This window comes from Eptatretus burgeri, chromosome 2, assembly GCF_056783735.1.
Source record: "Eptatretus burgeri isolate ZD-2024b chromosome 2, Ebu_testis_v1, whole genome shotgun sequence".
NCBI classification, from domain to species: Eukaryota; Metazoa; Chordata; class Myxini; order Myxiniformes; family Myxinidae; genus Eptatretus; species Eptatretus burgeri.
In genome coordinates this window covers 67,418,132-67,431,331 of record NC_140962.1, presented here as the reverse complement: position 1 = coordinate 67,431,331, position 13,200 = coordinate 67,418,132, and the positions used below count along the sequence as shown (strand labels likewise).

At 38.8% G+C, this 13,200-nt stretch overlaps 2 long non-coding RNA genes across 2 annotated transcripts in view; one reads left to right on the top strand and one right to left on the bottom strand.

The window, feature by feature from the left end:
• Positions 1-917: 917 nt before the first annotated feature.
• LOC147032218 (uncharacterized) overlaps positions 918-13,200 on the bottom strand; it is a 63,593-nt gene continuing 51,310 nt past the window's right edge. The window contains exons 2-3 of the long non-coding RNA XR_015052006.1: positions 1,151-1,227; positions 918-1,063 (exon numbers count right to left, since the gene is read on the bottom strand). This is a non-coding gene — a long non-coding RNA (uncharacterized LOC147032218). The remainder of the gene's footprint in view (positions 1,064-1,150; positions 1,228-13,200) is intronic.
• Positions 1,993-13,200, top strand: part of LOC147032219 (uncharacterized) — a 56,521-nt gene continuing 45,313 nt past the window's right edge. The window contains exons 1-2 of the long non-coding RNA XR_015055085.1: positions 1,993-2,422; positions 10,740-11,425. This is a non-coding gene — a long non-coding RNA (uncharacterized LOC147032219). The remainder of the gene's footprint in view (positions 2,423-10,739; positions 11,426-13,200) is intronic.

Below are 13,200 nucleotides of genomic sequence, written 5' to 3'. Positions count from 1 at the left end.
GAAAAAGAGATTAATGTCAGAAAGCCTAAGTTCAAAGTTGGTAATATAGTAAGAATATACAGGTGGAAATCTCATTTTGAAAAAGGTTATACCAAGCGATGGACAAATGAACTTTTTAAAATTGTTGATGTCATCGGTACAGTTCCTTGGACTTTCAAATTATGTGATTTGAAGGGGGGAAGAGATTTTAGGTCCATTTTATTCACATGAATTACAAAAGACAAAAGATAAATTGAAAAAACCCTTGGACTTACAAATTATGTGATTTAAAGGGGGAAGAGATTTTAGGTTCATTTTATTCACAGGAATTACAAAAGGCAAAGATAAATTTAATTTTTTTTTGACTCCACCCCTTTTTGACTCTGCCCACACAAGCCACATCCACACAAGCCCCACTCACAAAAGCCACATCCACACAAGCCCCACCCACATAAGCCACATCCACACAAGCCCCACCCACATAAGCCACATCCACGCAAACCCCACCCACATAAGCCACATACACATCCATCATATCCACATCATTAGTGATTCGTTTATTAGTTCCCACACACAACATGTTTATTTAATTTAAAAAAATTGCTCCACTCACACAAGCCACATCCACACAAGCTCCACCCACACAAGCCCCAGCCACAAGCTCCACCCACACAAACTCCACGCACAAAAGCCACATCCACACAAGCTCCACCCACCCACACAAGCCCCACCCACCCACATAAGCCCCACCCATACAAGCCCTACCCCCTGTGCACACCCACCTTTGACCCACCACCCCCCTCATTCCACCCCCCACCCTTCCCCACACACACACACACACACACACACACACAGGAGGGAAGGGGAGGGGAGGGGAGAGGGATGAGGGGGGTGGTGGGTCATTGGGGGAGCGCACCTACCCCCCCCCACCCCACCTTTACATCTCCTTTATTCTTTTCTTGTAATTCAAAATCAGATAATTATAAGGAAAGCATATGTAATAAAACAAGATTACAAACATTGAACAAAATCTTCTTTCGCAGCAGTCTGATGGTTTGTGATTTTGAAACTCGGTTTACATATTCTGTTCAAAACAAAGAGGGAAGAATAATTGGGGTATATAAAGATGATTATATTATGATATTAATAAAATAATAAATATAACATTTACCTCCAGAAGATAGTGTCATGTCAGATTCCTCCAGAAGATTAAGTTGTGTGTTTGGTTCATCCAGACAGGTGTTTAAACTGAAAAATAAAATAATAATAATGAGTCAGAGAGACACACACACACACACACACACACACACACACACACACACACACACACACACACACACGCACACGCACACGCACACGCACACGCACACGCACACGCACGGAGACAGAGATAAAGACAGAGGGAGACAAAGACATAAAGACACACAGAGAGACAGAGGGATAATTTCTCACTTTTGACTCGACTCGTTCAAGGTCAGAGGACGTGAGAGAATTTTTTTCCAGCCAACAAAAATGTCATTCAATTATCTTCTGAACGATCGAATGTCTTCAAGGAAGTCATTCATTTTTAGCCACTCGTCGTGTAATTAAAATAACTCATGTTCCAGATCAGTTATCAACGATGTTCTTATTGGGGTTGTAGGTTGTAGTAATAATCTGAACGCTCCATATTCTAAATAAAACATGCGAAGCCCGAGCAATAAATGCAAAGCCCGAGCATACGAAGCAATAAATAGGGCAAGTTGATGACGTCAATGAAATGTGAAAACAATGGGTTTTTCAGGGTGTGTCTCACATAGGAAATGAGTCGCATTTTTGCTTCGGGCAAGGGAACTTGGCTGACTCCAGACTGACTCATTTTAAAACAGCTTGCTTGGAGTATAATGAAAATATAAAAGGACTGTGATTATGTTGGGGGGAAGAAGTGCTTTAATCAGTAAACCTCAATCTTTCATCGTCTCAATTTTACATTTGCTTGTATGGGAGGGAAGGGGATAGGTGGGGAGAAAATCAGTCTCCTATTTTGGGCTTGAGTCAAAAAGTTTTTCCTTTTCTCCCATTAATTTGAATGGGCGTCCCAGAAACCCCATTTATCATCTACTGATGAGCAACTCCAGATTGCCAGGAGAAAATTTGAAAAATATTGTTTTTAAAGATTAATTTTGATTTTGAAACACATTTTGGGTTACTTTTTGTTGAGGAAACTGATTTTTTTGAAATACCTATTTTGGGGGGCAACCCCCATAGAACCCCATTAGGGCACGATTTTTTTTAATGTCATGAACAAACTTTGGTACATACAGGGTGATGAAGGTTGTCGTAAAGTTTCATCGAAATCTTATGTGTATTTTCAGACAAGAAGTTGCAAGTATTTGTGGACAGGTGGACGGACTGATGGACGGACAATGCTACATCACATAAGCTCCACGGAACTATGTTCCAGGTGAGCTAAAATGAAAGGAAAAGCAAGAAATAGCATGAATAAAGAAAAATGAAAAGAAAAAGTAAGAATCATCATGAATAAAAATAAATAAATAAATGAAAAAAAAACAAAACAAGAAAGATGTCATGCATAGCACGATATTTGCAAAATCCATGAAACAAATTTAACCTTAAAAATAATTGGTGGTTAAATCAAATGACCAAATATACAAATCCTCTTCAAATTTCAAGTCAATGGGATGAAAATTGACAATTTTAGAAATCTAGCCTACGTTGACTTTTTGGCCTATGTTGACCTTTTGGCCTATGTTGACATTTTCAAATATGTGAACCTCAAATATGCTTGTTCATTGAATTCAGTGACCTGATTGGCAAAATCCTCTTCAATTTCAAGTGAATCAGATAAAAATTGATGATTTTAGAAATCCCACCGAAGTTGTTGACATTTTGGCCTATGTTGATTTGAACAATAATTGGTGGTTGAATTTAATGAACAAATATGCAACTCCTCTTGAAATTTCAAGTCAATTAGATGAAAATTGACAATTTTAGAAATTAGACCTATGTTGACCATTTGACCGAAGTTGATCTCAAAAATAATTGGTGGTTAAATTAAATGACCTAATGTGCAAATCTTGCTCAAATTTCTAGTCAATCAGATGAAAATTGAAGATTTTAGAAATTTGACAAAGTTGTTGACCTTTTGACCTCAAAAACAATAGGCTTCTTGCTTATGAAGAACTCTCCCATGTTATGAGGTTTTGTGAAGATTGGTTTAAAATTGTGACCTGGAGGTGATTGCCATACAAACAAACAAGCAAACAGACAGACAGATTGACAGACAAAATAATGCACAAGGCCAACCAACATACTTGAAAAATCTTCGATTTTCGCAAGTAATAAGAAAGATGTCATACATAGCATGATACTTGTGAAACCTATTAAACAAATTTGACTTTAAAAACATAATTGGTTGTTGAATTCAATGACCAAATATACAAATCATCTTCAAATTTTAAGTCAATCGGATGAAAATTTACAATTTTAGAAATTTGGCCCCTGTCGACTTTTTGGCCTATGTTGACCTTTTGGCCTATGCTGACCTCAAAAATACTTGTTCATTGAATTCAGTGACCTGATATGCAAATCCTTTGCAAATTTCAAGTGAATGGGATGCAAATTGAGGATTGGAGAAATTTCACCGAAGTTGTTGATCTTTGGCTTATGTTGACCTTTTGGTCTATGTTGATCTAAAAAAATAACTGGTGGTTGAATTCAATGACCTAAAATATAATTCCTCTTGAAATTTAAAATCAATTGGATGAAAATTGGCAATTTTAGAAATTCGGCCTATGTTGACCTCAAAAATAATTGATGGTTGAATTGAGTGACCTTATTTGCAAATCCTGTTCAAATTTCTCAGCAATAAGATGAAAATTAGGCTTTGACATGAGGCTAGATTTGAAAATGAGGCTAGATTTTAGAAATTTGACAAAGTTGTTGAACTTTGTCCAATGTTGACATTTTGACCTTTTGACTTCAAAACTTAAGGCTTCTTGCCTATACCGAACTGTGCCATAAGGTGAAATTTCGCGAAGATTGGTTTAAAATTGTGACCTGTGGGCAATTGCCATACAAACAACAGACAGAATAACACACAAGACCAACCAACATACTAGACTAACTAGAGAGATCTTCAATATTCACAAGCAATGAAAGAAAAAGCAAGAATTAGCATGAATAGAGAAAAATGAAAGGGAAAGCCAGTTATTAGCATGAATAAAGAAAAATGAAAGGAAAACGCAAGAATTAGCATGAAAAAAGAAAAAGAAAAGGCGAAAGTTAGCACGAATAAAGAAAAATGAAAAGAAAAATCAATAATTAGCACAAATGAAGAAAAATGAAAGTAAAAAGGAAGAATTATCATGAATAAAGAAAATCAAAAGGAAAAAGTAGAAGAATCAGCATGAATAAGGAAAAATTGAAGGAAAAAGCAAGAATAAGCATGAATAAAGGAAAATGAAAAGAAAAAGGAAGAATTATCATGAATAAAGAAAATCAAAAGGAAAAGGTAGAAGAATCAGCATGAATAAGGAAAAATTGAAGGAAAAGGCAAGAATAAGCACGAATAAAGAAAAATGAAAAGAAAAAGCAAGAATTAGCACGAATAAAGAAAAATGAAAAGAAAAAGCAAGAATTAGCATGAATAAAGAAAAATGAAAAGAAAAAGCAAGAATAAGCATGAATAAAGAAAAATGAAAAGAAAAAGCAAGAATTAGCATGAATAAAGAAAAAGAAAAAGAAAAAGCAAGCATCGGCCTGAATAAAGGAAAATGAAAAGAAAAATCAAGAATTAGCACAAACAAAGAAAAATGAAAGCAAAAAGCACGAATTGGCACGAATAAAGAAAAAGAAAAAGAAAAAGTAAGCATCGGCCTGAATAAAGGAAAATGAAAAGAAAAATCAAGAATTAGCACAAACAAAGAAAACTGAAAACAAAAAGCACAAATTGGCACAAAAATGAAAAAAAAAGAGCAAGAATTAGCATGAATGAAGAAAAATTTAAGGAAAAAGCGAGAATTCGCACAAATAAAGAAAAAGAAAAAGAAAAAGCAAGCATCAGCCTGAATAAAGGAAAATGAAAAGAGAAAGCAAGAATTAGCACGAACAAAGAAAAATGAAAACAAAAAGCACGAATTGGCACAAAAAAAGAAAAATGAAAAAAAGAGCAAGAATTAGCATGAATGAAGAAAAATTTAAGGAAAAAGCGAGAATTCGCACAAATAAAGAAAAAGAAAAAGCAAGTATCAACCTGAATGAAGAAAAATTTAAACAAAAAGCAAGAATTGGCACAAATCTAGAAAAATGTGAAAAAGTAGAAAGAAGTGTGAAAGACTGAAGAAATATGTGAAAGAAAGAAAAAGGAACAAACACCAAAGACGTCTCGAAGAACACGGAGTGATCGGTTTCAGAAAATACTCCCACGAGACTCAAACACAGCAACAGACACAGTGTATATGCTACCAGAGGCATTCTCTTTGACAGCTTCAACCGCATATACTAACGCACAAAATTTTCTTGATAATTTCGACGTCACTGATTAATCACCATCTAATTTCAATCTGTTTGCACTTTGAAAATAAATCTCAGTGGTATCGGCTCACTGCAGTCATGCGACAAAAGATGCAGCATCGTTGCATATACAGGAGCCACCGAGCCACAACTGTTGGCTTGTTTCACATTTCAATTTGAGCATCGAGCTCACAATTATGAAATCCCGGGTTCCAGTTCAGAAAAGCACATTGTTGATTTGTCCATCGTCTGCTCCTCCACTTGATCCATATAATTTGCTTTTAGAACATCAGCTTTCCCATACCAATCCAGGTGAAGTTAACAATCTGTCACAAGGAGATGGAGGTTTGGGCAGGAATTCTGGAAGTTTGATAGTGCAACAGGTAACAATGGCATACTCTTTTTCAAAAGAGCTCATGGGATCTTTAACACCCACCTGCAAATACGAGTAGACGGGAAAACAGAGCTGAACGTCTCTCTGACCAACAGCACACTCATTGGTACAAGGCCCTGCCTGCGAAGCATCAGAGTGATAGGTTGTAGTCGGGTCTGACGGAGAACGAAGCGAGACGAAAGAGCTGAAAGGCGAGTGCACTACTTTTGAGCTATCCTGTCAGTTCCCAATGTCTATCAATGTCCAGATAATTATTGCAAAGGTAGACCAATAATCTGCATGCAAAATCTACTCCATGAGCATGAGCACTCTTATTATGAGCACCCGTCCGCTCGCCTTTCGGCACTGGAGAGAAAACGAAGATTAAAACTGCAGTCTACAAGGGCGCTTCATATTTTGCCGAGACTTCTGTTTGTACTCTTACCTTGGTTTCCATTATACAGCTTTGTCGCCAACTAAATGTGTACTGTTTTCTTTTTTTGCAAGTTAGGATGAAAATGCATCACATTTTATCGAAAGATAATCTCGTGGAAAGATTATTCAGTGCATTTTTTTGGCCATGTCGACATATTATCACCAAATCAATAGAACATGAAAAGGAAGAGTGCTGCAAGACAGTGTTGCTAATCAATGAGACGAAGAGTGCTACTTTGGTGCGGCGACGCTTCATTGCTTTATTTGGGACAAGATGGGCATTGCACAGGAACACTATCCTTCAATTTCACCGAGGATTTCATGAGAAAGGTAATGCGCTTCAACCGAAGAGGCCTCGGCAAACATTAGTATGTCCACAAGAAAGAGCTGAAGCACTTTCAAACTATATTAAAATGAATTGAAGTCCTGACAAATCAACCGGAAAGGCAAAACAGCAATTGCAGCGAGATTGACCAAACAGGGATTGGGAATTTCCAGGACGTCCACAAACAAACAGTTTTTCTGCAACATTATTTTGATATATTTGATGCGAACAAGCATTGCTTAGAAAACTGCAAAGAAAAGAAAACTGTTTTAATTTCGTGGGACATCCTGATACAATGGCGGTATTTATAAGATCACTTTTCAGGTTATTCGCCAGCTCTGGACAAAGGTTCTTGTCCCAATGGAGTACAAGCTTCCGTCTGCCTTCAGTGTATAATGATTTAGGATGTGTACATAGCCATACATCTCAAGGAGATGGGGATGGGCCAGGCATCTGCCTGGGGGATGGCTAGACAGAAGTCCCTGTAGTACCGGTGGAAAGTGGACGTAGTGACGCGCTGCTCTGGCGCATGCTCCCATTCCTGACCTGACCTGACATAGCCAGTGTAGGGATCATTACCTCCACCACCGAAGGTCGAAGGAGGTTATGTTTTCACCCCTGTCTGTTTGTTTGTGTACAAGATATCTTAAAAAGTTTTGGACGGATTCGGATGAACTTTTGTGGACAGGTTAGGTGAGGGACAAGGACGAACTGATTAGATTTTGGCGAAGATCAGAATCCGAATCTGGATACGAGAATTTTTAAGTGATTCTTCACAATTGAGAGATATGGCTAAACCGATATAGAACACGACATCTCAAAAAGTTGTGGAGGGTTTACAATGAAACTTGGTTTACAGGTTGGATGTGTGACAAGGAAGAATTATAAGTTGTGGAGGGTTTCCGATGAAACTTGCTTTACAGGTTGGATGTGTGACAAGGAAGAATTATTTAATTTTTAGTGATTCTTCACCATTGAGAGACAGGGCCAAAAACGATATATAGCAAGATATTTCAAAAATTGTATTTGGTCCACTCTGTTCTCGTGGATCAGGCATTAAGTGGTGGGGGGAATACGCTCTACTGATTGCCCTTCTCGTTTTAAATAGTTTCATTCTTCAAAAACTTATTCCTTCCAAGGTGCTGTTTAATAAGGATGTTCTTTATAGGCAATTAACACCGTGCTTTACAGCCAATTGTTCAGTCTGGTGGGATTGTGCCCAGGTGGCATACCACACACTTACCTTTGAGCTGTCTTGTCTGGGTTTGAGTCCATACCACACTATAAATTGCCAAATTGCTACTTTGTAGGCAGAGTGTTTTATCACAAAGTGCACTCTTTCTCGGAGCTGGCAAGTTATCACTGGCACTCTGAATGAATTCAAAATTCCTGCCATAACGAGCTCCAGTCAAACGTCAAGCCTGTCAATCTGGTTGGTAAAACACTTGGGTCAAACTACCTTCTTTGGACGACCGCACACAAGAAGGTGGGATTATTTGGGTCCTTTAAATACGTAATATGACTGTGCAGCTAAGATTCTGTTAATTTTCAAAAGACTTAACGTTTTCGTTTATCAGAAATGTATTAATTACTCAAGATCAGGTTGAGGTCATGTTATCACCCTCCGCATTCTTCATTTGCTCCCACATTGATTTTCAGCAAATCAATTAAAGTAGGAAACATGTGATGATGCAACTATATTCTCAACTGTGTAAAGACAAGTTTACTCAAAAAATATTCCTGTATTAGCACAGGTAGCTACACCGTGTGCGGAAGGAATTTAGAGTTTAGATATGATTATTTGTAATCCTGCCGACTACCAGATGGCGCTATATGATACACATTTACATAGAGAGAATTGGGGTCTTCCCTCCACCCAGAACCCCCTACTCTGTAGGTGTGAAAATGTTTTCTTGAAACTCCATTTGCCAAGACTATTCCAACGGTATTCAATATGATGGGGTTCTCACGGTGGGGCTGATGCTATATATATATATATATATATATATATATATATATATATATATATATATATATATATATATAGCCCCATGGGGGACTGACTGTTATTTCCCCAACAGGTGGGGTAAAAATGAGGGATTAGGGGAAAGGGGCCATGATCCCCTTTCTGAAGTGGTGTGGTCATGGGGAGCATAACTTATCATAAGTTAATGGTGTGGTCCTGATGTTTCATGAAGAGTTTGGTCCGCATCTGGCTGTTGGTTTCTGAGCAGATTTGTTAATAAATTGCTTCAACTTGAGGCGAAACCTCCCTTTTCATCTTCTTATAGGCTGCAAATCCAGATGGGGATCACAACCCCATGAGACCTTACTGTTCTGATGTGTCGTACCAAATTTGGTCCACATCATTCATGACGTTTGTGAGAAAAATGTGTTTAAGTGAATATGAGGGATTAGGGGAGGGAGATCGTGGCCCCTTTTCCAGGGGTGATATGGCCATGGGGAGCTCAACTTAAGGTTATGGCATGGTCACGATGCCACATGGCCACTTTGGTCTGGATCCAGATGTCGGTTTCTGAGAATAAGATTTTTGAATAAAATACCAATATTTGTGGCAAACCCCCCTTTCACCCCCCCCCTTATAGGGGGCGCATCTGGATGGGAGCACGACATCATGAGACCCTTGCTGTGCTGATGCATCGTACCAAATTTGGTCCATATCGGCCGGGTAGTTTGTAAGGAGAAGAATTTTTAGCCAAATGCTAACGAATGTACGTACACGTACTGACAGACGGACAGACACCGGGACCCACTCCATGAGCATATTTCAGAGAAATAACCTGAAAATAGATTATACAACAATTGGTCTGTCTTTTATAAACAAAAGTCCAGGTGGAATGAACAACCCTCGTATTTATGAGGACCATACTTCATAGGCGCCGTTAAGCTGGCCGTCTTTTCTGCAATTTGGACGTGAAAGCTCATATGATTTAACAAGCATCAAGAAGGCAACACCAAGTTTCGACATGCAATATTTGTTGTAATATTATAGGTCATTTGTGGTTGTAATTGTATTTATCCAATAACCAATTGACTGAAGTTCAGGTTTCACACTGGCACTGGTGGGAAGTCAAGGGCAGTGACCTCATGTACAGATGTCACAAATGAAGCAGGGGTCACGATGGCTCAATAACGTGTGTGATCACCTTGCACTCACTCGGACGCATGCCTTTAATCATCGAGATATGACAGACACAGATGTTTCATTTGGGCTTGTGGGATGGCTGTCCAGTGGTGCTGCAAAGCCTGAAGCAACTCGGCAACATTCTGGGATGGATTGAGTTCACGTCAAACACTGCGGCCCAGCTCGTCCCACAAGTGTCCATTTGGGTTAATGTCTGGAAATCTGGCAGGCCAGTCTAACACCCAAACATTGATAGCATGAAGGGATGTCTATGCATGCGTGACCCTGGCTGTGTGGTGCTGAGCATCAATTGTCTAGTTGGAACACAAATTGGTTGTTGACGCCATGTTTTGGACTGGCTGCAGGATTGTATTGATGTAACCTTGGATGTTGAGATTTCCTTGAACCATTTACCATTTAATTGTGTAGATCTACCATTTCATTGTGCCGATGTCCCATGTGCTGCCTATTGTTGTCATGCAAGATGGTGCTTGTGTGTCAGGATATGGCATTGGTAAGGTTTAAGGAACCATAGACTATACGTGACAAAACGTCTGCTGACAGTTTTTGGAGCTACTGGTTTGTTGCTTTGTCCCAATGGTGGCAATAGCAGTATCTGTAGCCGTCTGAAACCGATTGTACAGGTACTGGAGCCGGATATTACGGTTTTACCTGACTATTGTCACATGCCGCGCAGTGGGACGAGGATGACAGTCAACTCGCCCAATCATGTGGAATCTGTCTCAGTCGAGAAATGGTTGCTGGGTGGACATTTAACCAATGAGCAACAGTCAAATATCTCTGACATTCCAGTAATGACAGCATTCCAATTGGCTGGTTCCTCTCACTCTCAGGGTTAGTCAATTGAGCCATTTTGCAGACGTTTGCCAAAACGATATTACCTTCACCACCAGAGGTGAAGGAGGTTGTTTTCACCCTTTTCTGTTTGTTTGTTTGTCTGTGTGCAGGATATCTCAAAAAGGTGTGGACGGATCCGGATGAAATTTGGTGGACATGTTGGGTGTGTGGCAAGGACAATCGATTCGATTTTGGTGAATATCCGAATCCGGATCCGGATACGAGAATTATTTAATTTTTAAAGTGATTCTTCACCATTGAGAGATGGGGCCAAAAACGATATATAGCATGATATTTCAAAAACGCATTGGGCCCGATATGTTCTTGTGGATCAGGCATTGCGTGGAGGAGGTATGCGCTCTACCGAGTACCCTTTTAGTTGTATGCTGCTTTTACAGGTCCTGGGTGCTCACAATGCAAGTACAAATAGAAATCTTTGCAATGTGTTGACATATGAAAGTGAATCAAAGTGTTGCGTTTTCGATTACCAGTTAATCAATTTTTTGAAAACATACCAGAACGACAAAGTCACCCAGCAGAGCGCATACCTCCACCAAGTAATGCCTGATCCACGGGAACATATCGGGCCCCCGTAATTTGTGAAATATCATGCTATACATGACTATATGGTTTTTGGCCCTATCTTTCAATGGTGAAGAATCACTTTTAAAAAATGAAATAATTCTCATATCCAGATCCGGATTCGGATCTTCACCAAAAATGGAATCAATTCATCCTTGCCACAAACCATAACCTCCTTCACCTTCGGTGGCAGAGGTAATAAAAACCCAGCAAGGTAAACAATCTTTTCCTTTGTACCATTGATATATATTAACAACAATAACCCCTGATAATTATAAGGTAGATTGTTCCACCAAAATAGGTGTTGCGTTTTTTATGCTTCCTAGTAGATTTAATCAATCGTCCTTTGGCATATTTCAGATTATGTTATTAAAATGTCCATGTAATTAGGATCCTTTCTTGCTGCTCTGCTCTGACTTAGCGCCTTGGATAAAAGGCTCAGTGGTGCCATTGAGAGGAAAGGAAAACTTTATACAACACTAGATGCAACTGTATTCTGAGGGCGGGTCTAAGTTTACCAAAGAGACTATGTATGCCTCAGCACTCAGATGAGCAATGAAGGGAAAAAAACAAATCCTCATCTCTCTTTTGGAGATATATATATATATATATATATATATATATATATATATATATATATATATATATATATATATATATATATATATATATATATATAGTTTCCTTTGTGCAAGGAGACCATCTGATTGTAAAGAGATCTCCCTGAGCTGGAGGGTTGTGGCAATATGTCATGAAAACGAGCCCTTTGCAGGAAGGGACCTCCGAAGAGGCCCAGACTTATTCACTGTTGTCGATGGAACACATACTGCTTATAATGCCGGTATAAAGTAAAGAAAGGTCTGCACGCTGATAGCTCTGTCATTATAACACACAATGTACTCGATTTGCTGCAGAGAAAATTTGGTGCTTTTACAACAATTTTCCCAAACAGCATAGATGCCAGTTAAATTCAGGGTATTATCACAAAGTCCATTAGTATCAGGCACCCAGAACTGAACATGAATCGTGCAGCATATTCCGGCTGTTTGCCCAAGTTATATCACTATGCGTTTCTGAATTACATGCATACCGACACACGCAGACATGCACACGTTGTAGGAACGTGTGGAAATCAATGAAAAAACCTTGGGCTTTCAATTAAAACAAAAATTCTCGCCTTCACGTTTTGCTCTATCGGATCATAGATAATTACTGTTACACCTTGTAAATAACTGTTACTCGTAAATAAGTGATTTTAATTGCAGGAATCAGCCTTGCTTTTGACAGTTATTATGAGTTCTCAAGTTACTAAAAAGACATTACACCCTAAAAAAAAAATTTTTTTTAAGGTTTTATTGAAGATGCTTGCTCTTTCTCACAACCAAGTTCAAATCTCTGAAAGGGTTTCCTTGAATTAAAACGTCAAATATGAATGACAGCTCACTGAGCTTCCATCCAGACAAAAAAAGAATCTGTAAGAACTAGAACAGCATTCGGTAGAGCACGTACCTCCGCCAGGCTGAACAGTTAACGTTTTGTATCCCACTGATAGGCCGGATCTGAATTTGGACCTGAACCAAAATCTAATCGACTTGTTCTTAACTCATCCATCCACCAAGTTGTCATAACTTGTCCATACCTTTTTGAAATATCATGAGAAAATAGTTTTTGGCCACATCTCTCAATGGTGAATAATCACTTTAAAAGTTCTAGTATCCAGATCCGGATCCATAACCTTTTGAGATATCCTGCTCACATTCAGATGAACAAACAGACAACCAGGGGTGAAAACATAACCTCCATCCACTTTCAGTGATGGAGGTAATAAATATTTGTTGTTCAAATTATCAATATTGGAAAACGAAGGAACCATCAACTCCTGTAACTGCCCAGCAGGCAAGGCTCATATCCAGCATTATCACCGAGCGGTGTTATCCGGGATTGTCTGAAATGTCTGTGCTGATCCTTGCATGCTGGGAACTAATTGAA